At 36.8% G+C, this 11,357-nt stretch overlaps 1 protein-coding gene across 4 annotated transcripts in view; it reads right to left on the reverse strand.

Annotated features, from left to right (window-relative positions):
* ZFAND6 (zinc finger AN1-type containing 6) overlaps positions 1 to 11,155 on the reverse strand; it is a 74,655-nt gene extending 63,500 nt beyond the window's left edge. The window contains exon 1 of one of the 4 annotated variants that reach the window (XM_033852244.2): positions 10,991 to 11,155. The gene's annotated coding sequence lies outside the window, so the exon portion shown is untranslated. The remainder of the gene's footprint in view (positions 1 to 10,990) is intronic. The other 3 variants (XM_033852242.2, XM_033852243.2, XM_019945897.3) reach the window with 3 other exon arrangements.
* Between the last annotated feature and the right edge of the window lie 202 nt (positions 11,156 to 11,357).

The following is an 11,357-nucleotide window of genomic DNA, read 5'->3' on the forward strand; positions in this document are numbered from 1 at the left end:
CTTGTGGATATCTGGGTGACTTTTCTTGATTTTATTATTACTATAGTATTGCTTATGCAATAGATAGAGCAGAAAAGCATTAATTTAAAAACTTTTACATGATCTGGAAGAAGAAGCATAGCAAATACAAGTATACTGATTATTCAAATTATTCTATACCTTAATTTCTATGCGATCAAAGAGCACAATATAAAGACATGAGCCTCTAAAGGAAACTTCTGGTACTGAAACATACTACAATTATTTCATAAGTAAGAAATGTCACTAGATTCATAGATACTTTTTTTTAAGTTTTGGTAGTCTACCTATACCTCTGAAAAATAGAAATCCATCCATTTCCTGTTTCAAAAGGGTGTCAATTACTTTACGTCCACCTTTGAAAGAAATGAAGTTTGAAGGAAGGAGAAAGTTTTTACCTTGTTCTATATAAAATGAATCCATGATCTTTTAAAAAACAAAACTAAAATTATAAGCATATTAAAAATGCCAACAATATTGCTAGATTTAAAGTATACTGAAGTTTTTAAAAAGGGGAGGTATGCTGGGGGATAAAAAAAAAATTAAACAGCTGGCATTTCAATTCTTTAAAAAGGACCAACTTAACCCTACCACATATATCTTTTAGCAACTTAATAACATTTTAAGTTCAAGGAAAATGACATATCAAATAGACCTCCTCAAGATGTCATTTACAAAAACTGACAAATGACTCCTCAAACATCCAATCCAAGAGAAAAGCCTGTTACTGGAGATGATTTTTATTCAAGTATTTTTTAATGACACTTAAATTCTGAACTCAAAGTAATGATAAAGAAAGTCAAGTTTGATTCTCTGAACACCTATTTCCTGTCCAAACAGCCCTTTTGTTCTGCTTCCCTGCTTAATTTTAATGTTCAGTTTGCATCAGAAAATAGCAACAATGACAAAACCTAACATACACAGAAGCATAAAGGAGCAAAAGTGTAAAATAAAGGATCATTAAAAGATTAGAACAAAAATCCTACCAACAAAACCTCCACAATTTTCTGTTTGCTTCACCTCAGATTAACTTCACTTGAAGCTGTACTCCAAAGCAACCAAACCTGAATACCAAGCTCCACCTTCTCCAATTTTAGTGGCTGAAGAGTAAAATCTCCTCCCTGTTAGTGAAACTGATAATTGTGATTGGATACGGCTAATATCCATTATTTTAAAGAACTTTTCCTTGCTAGCAGGTTAGGTAAACACTCTAAAACCCCCTGGATAAGCTGGTTTCTTAAAGGAACAGTAGGTAATGTTTCAGTTTTCCCATCACATACTATTTGCTTACTCTTTTGTCTAGGTAAAAAATAAATAAACCAAGTAACAGAAATGAAAATCTCACAGATGCAGCATTAATTTGCAGTTCAGCAACCAACTGTTTAAAATACAATGCTTTTAAGCTAAATCATTTGATATTTTTTACAGAGCCTGAAGGTGAAGTTATGCTTTATAAAGACTCCTTTTTCAATACAGTTCACATTTTGTATGAAAATTTTAAAACGGCAACAGAAAATCCATTGCAAAATTTTGCTAATAAGAACAAAACAGTCTTTTCTCTGAGACTTAAACATAAAACCACATCTTAAGTGAAAATACATAGCACTAAAACACTGAATGCAAAAATTTCATTTCTAAGCTATCAAATTCACTGATACTTCTGTTCTCAGTATCACAAGAATAGAATGAAATTTTCAGTGACATCAGACTGATAATTCTATTTGAAACTGAAGAAAAATGAGGCAGAAACATTATTTCTATATTACCACATTTACAGGTCTGACGTTGCGCGTTTTTGCAAGGATAATGCTTATCCACTGCAAATGGATATCTATAAAAGGAGAAGGCAACTTGTTCTAATGAACATGTTCAGGTATAAAGTTTGGAATGGTTTAAGCTGGTTTTTTAAAAAATCATTATTATTTTTTTAAGAGATGGTTGGACACTATTTTGTACCCTACTTAAGTATTACTTTAACGTGGCATGGAAACCCTAAGGTACAGCTGAAGGGTATACATACACCTCTTAAAACAGTAAGTTATGTTAAATGTTATTTTTACTACAGAGATTCTGATTTTTCAACAAAAAAGACCTACAGTCACTTTGTACATTACTAAATTTGCTGTATTTTATTATGTTTATTTTAATTAGAACTGTGTGTTTTTAGGAGCTTGACCCATTAACTACTACTCTGACATTAATCATTATCTGACTGAATGACATTTAAATAATATTAAGCTCTACCAAAAATTGACTGATTTATAAAAACACATTCAAAATTAAAGCAAATTAGCGTAGCTCCTTCTTAAAACATATTCAGTAAGTTTATATAATTTTAAATTTGAATTTAGTTTTCTAAGTTAAAAACCTTTCAAGCATTTTTCCTCAAAGAAAATTCATATATTAGAACAACATAAAGCCAACAAACTTGTTTTGAATACAAAGAGAAGCCTTTGTAAGAAACTGAAAATTCACATAATTGCAACTAGACATGAATATGGAGTAATACCCTGCAGAAGCCCAAACAGCTGCATAATCTATTATGCCTTTTAAGTGGACAAATTGAAAGAGCCAATTCACAGAGGTCTAGTCCCAAAATCCTTTGCAAGGATTCATGGCTGTGAATGCCCAGTACTTCACGAGTCAAGTTCAGGTTTTCTTCCCACTGTGTGAACACTTGCAAAAGGACACTGGAAGCAGAAGAGGTACAGGAACAAACAATAGAAAAAATACATAATTTGAGTTACAGCATAGAACTTGAGTTAATCATAAAACAAGTTTTAGATGGCCAAAATTTTACAGGGTTATAGAAAAAAAGATGGCAAATATTTTAATCTTAAAATGTGCCAAGCATAAAATTAGTAGACAGTTATGGGAACCAAAAGAACCTTTGTTCTAACGCCAGATTTTCACATTGAAGTTAATTATCTGTGTAAAACAAACGCATAGAACATACACTAATTTAACACCAAAACCACTCTCAATCTATAACCAACAGAAAAGAGAAATATAGACTTAGCTATTCCAGATTGTTCAAAGATCTCCAGGACCTACTTGAAAGAACTTCAAGTTGATAAATATCATTTTAGGTGGCTTACAGGTTAAAATTAAGGGTATTTTATTCCTCTCCTAAATCCATAGTAGAAGAAAACAACAGCAAAAATAAACGAAAAGAAAGCATTACCACAACTGAGATTATTTGAAAACAATATTGCTTCATAGGAACAGGGAGGCTGCAAAAGCTTCAAGGCTCCCAGATTGCATGTGACAATATCACTTTTTGAACATCAAGTATTCAAAGGACGTATTGTATATTCTTTGTGGGAGTTCAGAGGTTTTCCCAAACCTATCAACTGAAAACAATTTAGAAGAGCACAAGCCACTGAACAACTTGGTCTCATTTCACTTTTGATTAAAAAGACCCTATATAAAGAATCAATACCTAGACTATTAGGAACAACTTTTGGTACAAACAGAGCAGGGTGAAAACTTCCACAGAATTTTTAAGCACTGAGAATAGCTCAAACTATTCTTCCTACAACAGAAATTAATCCTTGGCAGTAGTATCCCTGGGTGCTATATAAATATAATTACAGGTATAATATAAAATATACTTTATATATAATATAAAATATAAATACAGGTAGTTAAGGCAGTAGTAGGTGAAAGGACCACCCTGACATTAGCAAAAACATGACTAGGGTCACTAAGGGTAAAGTCTGAAAAACACCAACTAACGGAGGAAGAAAAAAATTAAGAAATATTTCCCTGACAAATACATGGTGTCTACAGAAGTGAGGTATGTATTTGAGTTTGCAACTCCTGATGACTACCTTCTAACTCGTTAAGGGAAAAGAATACAAGGTGAGAATCGGGGAGAGAGGGAGGGTGGTGATGGCCCATTCAGCAAAATACTAAACACAAAGGAAACATTAAGAAAATAAACAGATTAGAAAGCATAAACCAAGCTGATGTCTTTTATAAGACAGTAAATTGCTTTAAATCTAAAGGAATAAACAGGTTACCAATAAAGTAAATTAAAAAGGAACAGAGATCATAGTATTGAGACCGAAGTATAAGTAAAGGAAAAAGCATTCATAATCCTCAATTATTTAGATTTAATAGTCATAAATTTTCATGTGCCAAATAACACACAATAGATATAGAAAAATGAAAGAAAACAGATTGGCAGACTTTAAATTCCCCTTTCTTTAGCAGCCTAGGCCAGGGAAAAAAACCCAGAAAAACCCAAAAAACCCAAAAGACGAATGATGCGTAGCAATTATTTCATAAGGATAATTTTTATATAGCTATCAAAAGAAAAGCTTCTCTTCTCAAGTCACAGGAAAACATATTTAATTTTAGTCATGAAGAAAACCAAAAATTTTAAAAAGCACAAGTTGAATAGGGAGCATTCTCTACCTATTGAAAAGTTTATTCATCCATCAAACTTTTTGAACACCTACTATATGCTGGGCACCACTAGCTGCTGTGGATGCCATGGTGAACTGTCTCTCCATTGTAGAAACTTACAGTCTAGAGTTAGACCAGTGCTGTCCAGCAAAAAAACAATGCGAGCCACATACTATTTTCCATTTTCTAGTGGCCACGCTAAAACATTTCAATAAAGTTAAATTGAATGTAATATTTTATTTAATGTAAAACATGTAAAAGCATTTTTAAAAGTAATGAATTATTTCAATATGTAATCAATAATTTAAAAATTGAGCTCTTGTCCCTTTTTTGTGCTAGAAATCGAGTTCTTATTTCATACTTACAGCACATCTCAATTCAGACTTGCCATATTTCAATAGCCAGATGTGGCTACTTAAACTTAAATAAAATACCGTAGCTATCAGCCACATGATTATTTATAAATTAAGATAAATTTTCATCGTTGTAAAAGACTCTTTATCTCTGCTGTCCATTATAATAGCCACTAGTCACATGTGGTTACTGAGCACCTGAAACGTGACTAGTAAGCCTGAGGATATGAATTTTTTATATTATTTAACTTTAGTTAATAATAAACAGCCACAAATGGCTAGTAACTACCAGATTGGAAAGCACAGCTTTAGAAGAAAAAGATGCTAAAACAAAGCAAATGTGTCCAATGTGAAAAGATTAAATATAGCCAACAGAAGAACTTAACCTCTTTTGCCAGCATTAAGGATTAATTCATCAAGAAAATCACAATTAAGCAAACGGGGACAGCATATGCAAAGATCCTGAATGGGGAAAAAGTGAAAATACAGTAGAAATAATGAAAGAAAGTATCAAGGAGCAAAACAAAGTTATTTGCAGGCGACTGATTTGGATCATGGAATATAAATAGGATAGGAAGGTGGCGGCGAAGTGGAAGCAGCCTTACCACTTGGAAATAAGTCTTGCAATAAAGTCTGTCCCACTCTCTTCACTCAGTAAACTCCAGTCATTCCAATCTCGGTCAAATCCTAAATCAAGCCAGGTACTTTTCGTCCCCTTTGTGCTAGCAGTTCCCTTTACTTGGGAAACTTCCCCCAGCACTTTCCTGATCTTAGAACTCAGAATCACAGTTCCAAATTTTCTATACAGGACAAGCGTTAAGGCAGTAATCCAACTGGAAGATACGGGGTGGAGGGGGTAGGGTGGAGTTTGAAGCTGTCTGCAAGGCAATTTTTACAAAAAACTTCTACAGAAAAAGTTCAGTGTGTCATTTTTTTCATGTTCTGACAGACTGGGGAAGCTAAGAAAACTCCTCAAACACACTTTAGTATCACCACTAACTTTAAACATTATAATCTCAGGACATCCAACTAGCACCTTCTAATCTCTATCAGCACACCCTATTTCTTTCCTTCCCAGCACTTGTCAAAATCTGGAAACTGTTTACTCATTGGTTTGTTAATAGCCTAGCTTTTCCAACAGACTGTAAACTCCATGAGAGCAAAGACCCTGTGTCATTTTCATCCTTGTATCCTCAGCACTTAGCACAATGTCCAACTAGCATGGAGCAATGGTTTAAAGAATGAAAACTGCAACTGCAGGGATTTTAATAAAAATATTTCTTGTCAAATTTTAAGGAACAGAGCTAAAACTAGGCTCAAAGGAAAACTTAATGGCATTAAAATTCTTTTCATTATACAACATAAAACATTAAGTGTAGAAATAACACAATATTTTTTAATTTAAAAATTCAAAACCAAAAACCTAAAGAATCAACTAAAACGACCCTAAAGAATCAACTAAAAAACTCGAGGACTAACAAAGCAACAACCAAAAATTTGGGGGGAAAAGGGGGATGGTAAGACTTAACAATAACAAAATAAAAACACATTATTACTCCCAGTTACTAAAACCATGTGCACTGATTTATATTGAATAAAAGCTAAAAAGAATAAAAGGTAAAAAGAACCAAACATATATGTATTTAGTATATGACAAAAGTAGCTTTATTTGAAGACAAAAGAAAAAGTTTTCTTTAATGGGGCTGAAATAACTGATTGACTATTAAGGAAAAATAAGGACAATTATTTCACTTCACATGTTATGTCAAAATAAATCCTGGATGAACAGAAGAGAGATAGATATGAAAAATGAAACCACAAAACAACTAGAAGAAAACAGTTATCTGGGTAGGAGAATCCATTAAATATGAAAGTAGAAGCTAAATATAAAAGGAAAGTATTAACCTAAACTTCTTAAAAGGTAAAAACTCTTCTACATTATTTAAAAATATATATCATAAACAAATGAAAGGCTAATGAAGAGCCAGGGAAAACGTTTGCAGTATGTGTCAAACAGTGGCTATCCTAAATATATAAAAGGCTAAAAAGGGTATCGCAAACACAAAACACCACCCCAAATGAGCCAAAGACAAACTAGATGTCCAACACCTATATCTCTACTCATTATCATAATTAATTAATCTAAGAAATAAATAATAAATCTTATGGAAAGGAAAAGAAGGAAAGAAAATACTATTTCTTGGTAAAGATATGGAGGAAATGTGTATTCTCTCATATTTTCAGTCAAACTTTACACAGGTTTGGTCAACTTCATACTATAATGTTAGTCAAACTTTTAAGACAAGATTTGTCAGTATTTATGAAAAGACAAAAAATGTTCATATCCTTTAAGCAATTTTAAGACAGGCTGAATCATAAAGGAATGAGAAATACATAGTAAGATTTAGCTCTTAAGATGTTCTTTACCACATTATAATAGTGAAAATGGGATAAAGTAACACGTTATACACAACAGGTGACTAGTTAAATTACAGTATTTCATAAGATGAAATGGTATGCACCTTTTAAAAATTAATTTTTAATATATGGGGACCTAATGATAAACATGAGGAAATCCTGTGGCCCCCAACAGTTTACATTCAAGCAGGGGATACAGACAATAACCAAATAAATCATTTCAGATGTTAGGTTGTAAAAGGAAATGAAGAAGGGTAACAGAGTTGTCAGGGAAAGTGGTCTGAGAAGGCATCTCAAAAGGAGTGACTTTTGAACAAAACACGACTGAGTGTTCCAGGCAGAAGGAACAACAATTTTAAGAACTAAGCTTGGCATGCTCACGAACCCCCAAAAAGACCAGTATTACTGGGGGTACATGAGTCAGGGGAGAGTGGCAGGATGTAAGTGTATGAAGCTGGCAGGCCTGATAGTCTCGAGCAGCACCATCCAATCTGTAGCCACAAGCAAGGCCAGCCTAAAAAGTACCTGAAGTGGAAAATACACAACGAATTGCGAAGACAGTCTGAAAAAAGGTAAGTAAAATACCCCATTAATAATTTCTTATATTGATTACTTGTTGAATCATAATATTTTTCGGTTAAAAAATATTTCACCTGTTTCTCTCCCTTTTTTTGGTAAATGCAGCTATCAGAAAATTTTAAATTTCTTATGTGGCTCGCATTTGTAACTCCTACTATATTTCCATTGGACATCGCTGGTCTAGGGTATAAAAAAGTTTGAATTTATTTTGTGTACTGAAAAGTTGTGGAGGGTTTTGAGTCTGGGAATAACATAATCTAATTTATACATTTAAATGATTGTTCTGCACAGGAAAAGCAAGTAGACGGTAGGAGACAGATTGAAGAAAAGGTACCAGTTAGGTGACTACTACCACCATCTTTTGTACAACAAAGATGTTGAGAGGGATCATATTTGGGGTAAGTTTTGAAGATAGAAGCAGTCTAGTATTGTTTACAATTCAACATTTAGTTGTTTAGGATATGAAGAATACACAAAAACAGAAAGACTGGGGGTATACCTGCCAAAATGTTAATGATTATTTATTCTTTGTAACTTTTCTGAAAGTTTGAAAAAAAAATGCCCTTATAATCAAATACAAAAGTGAGTTGTTTTTTTTAACACGATAAAATAGCCCTATCAAAACAAAGCATCGTGACATTTGTCTGCAGGCTGCATACCCTGTTCAAAACACACACACACCCCATCTCTCATGCCTTTAAACAAAAAACAGCTTATTCAAAGATATACATAACCTCATATTACTTACACACCGTTTTCAGGAAGTTAATACTGCTCCCTAATTTGTCTTTGCATTGCTGTTTGCATGATAAATAAAAGCACTCCCAAATCTGAGGCAAAGGAAATAAAAAGTACTTAAATGTGTGATTAACATATCCTGGTAAATACTCACCACACACCTTTCTCCAAAAATGTTCCCAAGGACACACTCAATGTAATTCCAGAGAATACACTTTGGTCCTAATCCTTTTCCTTAAAGGCTCTGCCATTCGATATGTGTGTGCTCCCCTTAACTAAAGTCTGCATAACTGAAAGGATAAACTTAGGACAGGTTTCTTTTACATGAGTATACTAAGGCACAAGAGAAGTTTTAAGTAATTTGCCAGAGACTACAAAGGGGGAAGGAGGAACACAGAGTGATTTATTTTATACCCAATCAAGTGTTTTCTTCTACTATGTTTACATTTTGCACTGAAAAAGGAGGTATCAAATAGTGCCAGACTTCTTACCACGGGATTTCCAAGGAAAAGAGTCATTGTATACAGATCAACAGGAATCCTGGGTTCTCATGCAAATGTTCAAAAACTGTGAACCAACCACTACGGATATGAATCTTCCATTAAAACATAAAAGAGAATCCTAAAGTTTTTCATTTATTTTATTTCTAGTATTTCAATCTCTTTTACTCCTGACTACCTAAAATTTCCCAATGAAATCTACATTCACTCTAAAGAAACTCTGGCACTTGTGCACCAGGAGCCAGGAAACAAATGTTCATAAAGCACAGCTGTTGACAGCAAAACAAAATCAAAAACATAATCTGAAGTCCCATGAGTTACGGAAGATTAACACAATATTGTACAGCAATGAAAGGACTGAACTACAGCCGCATGCTACTTTTATAAAGCTCAAAAGAAAAGCAAACTAAACACACTGAGCACACAAATGTTATGTGATGAAACTTTCTAAAAAATGAAACAGAATGGTAAACAAAATCCACTACACTGAAATGATTACCTCAGTAAGAAGAGGCAGAGGTATAAGACAGGTAAGAAACTCATAAACATATGCAAGTTTTGGTAATGTTCCAGTTATTGGTTTGGGGGTGCAAATCAGGAGTTTTATTATATTTTATCTCTTTATACCGCACTGTGTGTATTCATACTCTTGTGGTATCAAATATACTTTGAATACTTGGCTTCTTAAAAAAGGGCTTTATGGAGGTATAAGTGACATACAATAAAGTGCACACACTTTAAAGTGTAAAATGTGATCTGTCGTGATAATTTCACAGGAAATTATCACTACAATCGAGATAATAATCCAACAACCCCTAAATACTCCTCCTGTACACCTTTGCGATCCCTGTCTCATTAAATGTGTTTTAAAACGTTAAAGAAAAAAAGTTAAAAGACAACCTGTTTGGGAATTTTGCAGAAAGAGAACATTTTCCCCTGAAGCCCTAGACTACGGGAAACTTGGCAAGTGTCCTAAAATTGGCAATATAAATATTACATAACTAACCTTAAAAGTGTACGGGATTTTACATTAAAAAGTCACATTCCGAATTTGATCTGCAAGAGGACTTTAAATCTCTTTCTCGGAGCATTAAACCATTAAAAACTAACCAGTTTTTACCGCCAAACAACTTTAAACATAAATGGTCTGTGTGTAACCCTAAGCCCTTAACTTCTTCACAATGTTGAACGACCTTCTAGCTGTGAACATACATCATGAGAGCACCTTAATCGTGTGGTTTAGCACAAGCTTTCAACGTAAAGTTAAAATTATTTCAAACACAATATTCTGCTGTACTTGTTTACGTAGCTAGACGGCAACTTGAAAATAGTATTTGAGAGTAAAATTCAGAAATCCTGAGTCCACCAAACAGAAGCAGAGGAAAAAGAGACCGACCCCAATCCCCTTTTCTAGTCCGACTTGCTAGACTTTCCTCCTCGCCGGCTTTTGAAAACACGGCAGGTGAAAAACATTTCAAAAAGGACTCAGGCTCGGAGCCGCGGGGCGGGGAACTTGACCGGGGCTGGTGACAGGGACGCGCCCGAGGGTGCCCGGCGTCCCTCCGACCCCTCACCCGCCAACTGCTTGGCACCGGGTGCGAGCGGCGAGCGCAGCGGCCCCCGCGGCCCGCAGGGAGTAGGAATCCGACCTCTGCGCGCCAGCCCCCGCCCCCGGCGGTAAGCCCCGGACCGCGAGCGCCGGGAGCGCGCCCGAGGGGGACCGCTGCGCCCCGGCCCCTGCCCCCGGGGCCGGGAATCCCCTCGCCCCTCAGCAAACGCCCGGCCCGGGCCCGCGAGCGAGCGGCCAGCCCACCACCTGCTGCGCCCGCCGGCCGCCCTCAGCTTCCGGCTCCCCCGGGCCGGGAAGAGCCGGGGGAGGGCCTCGTCTCAGCCTCAACCGAGTGGGGGAAGGGAGTGAGAGGGGGAGGGGTGGCGCCGGGCCGCCAGGGCCCTGTGGGCCGCGGTCCTCACCTGGCGGCGGCTCTCTCCGCCTGACGCGCTGCCCGCCGCCGCCGGTCGCCGCCGGTGAATGGGGACAGGTGAGGCCACCAAAACCCCGCTCGCCCCGGCCCGGCCGCCGCCACCAGCCCCTCCGCCTGCTGTTTATTAAACTTTTCTGTTTGGTTGTTCGGCCTGTGACGCGGCCGCCGTGGAGAGCTCCGAGATTGGCCGGCTCCTAGCGCTGACGCTGCACCCCCCGCCCGCAGCCTAATTATCACCGGCCGGGGCGGAGCCGCAGGCCGGAGCCCGTGATGAGGGGCGGGGCCAGGGCTCGGAGCGCGCAGCGATTGGCTAGGGCCCAGAGAAGAGGCGGGGCGGAGCGAGGGGAGACGCTCCT

Source organism: Tursiops truncatus, chromosome 2, assembly GCF_011762595.2.
Source record: "Tursiops truncatus isolate mTurTru1 chromosome 2, mTurTru1.mat.Y, whole genome shotgun sequence".
Taxonomy (NCBI): domain Eukaryota; kingdom Metazoa; phylum Chordata; class Mammalia; order Artiodactyla; family Delphinidae; genus Tursiops; species Tursiops truncatus.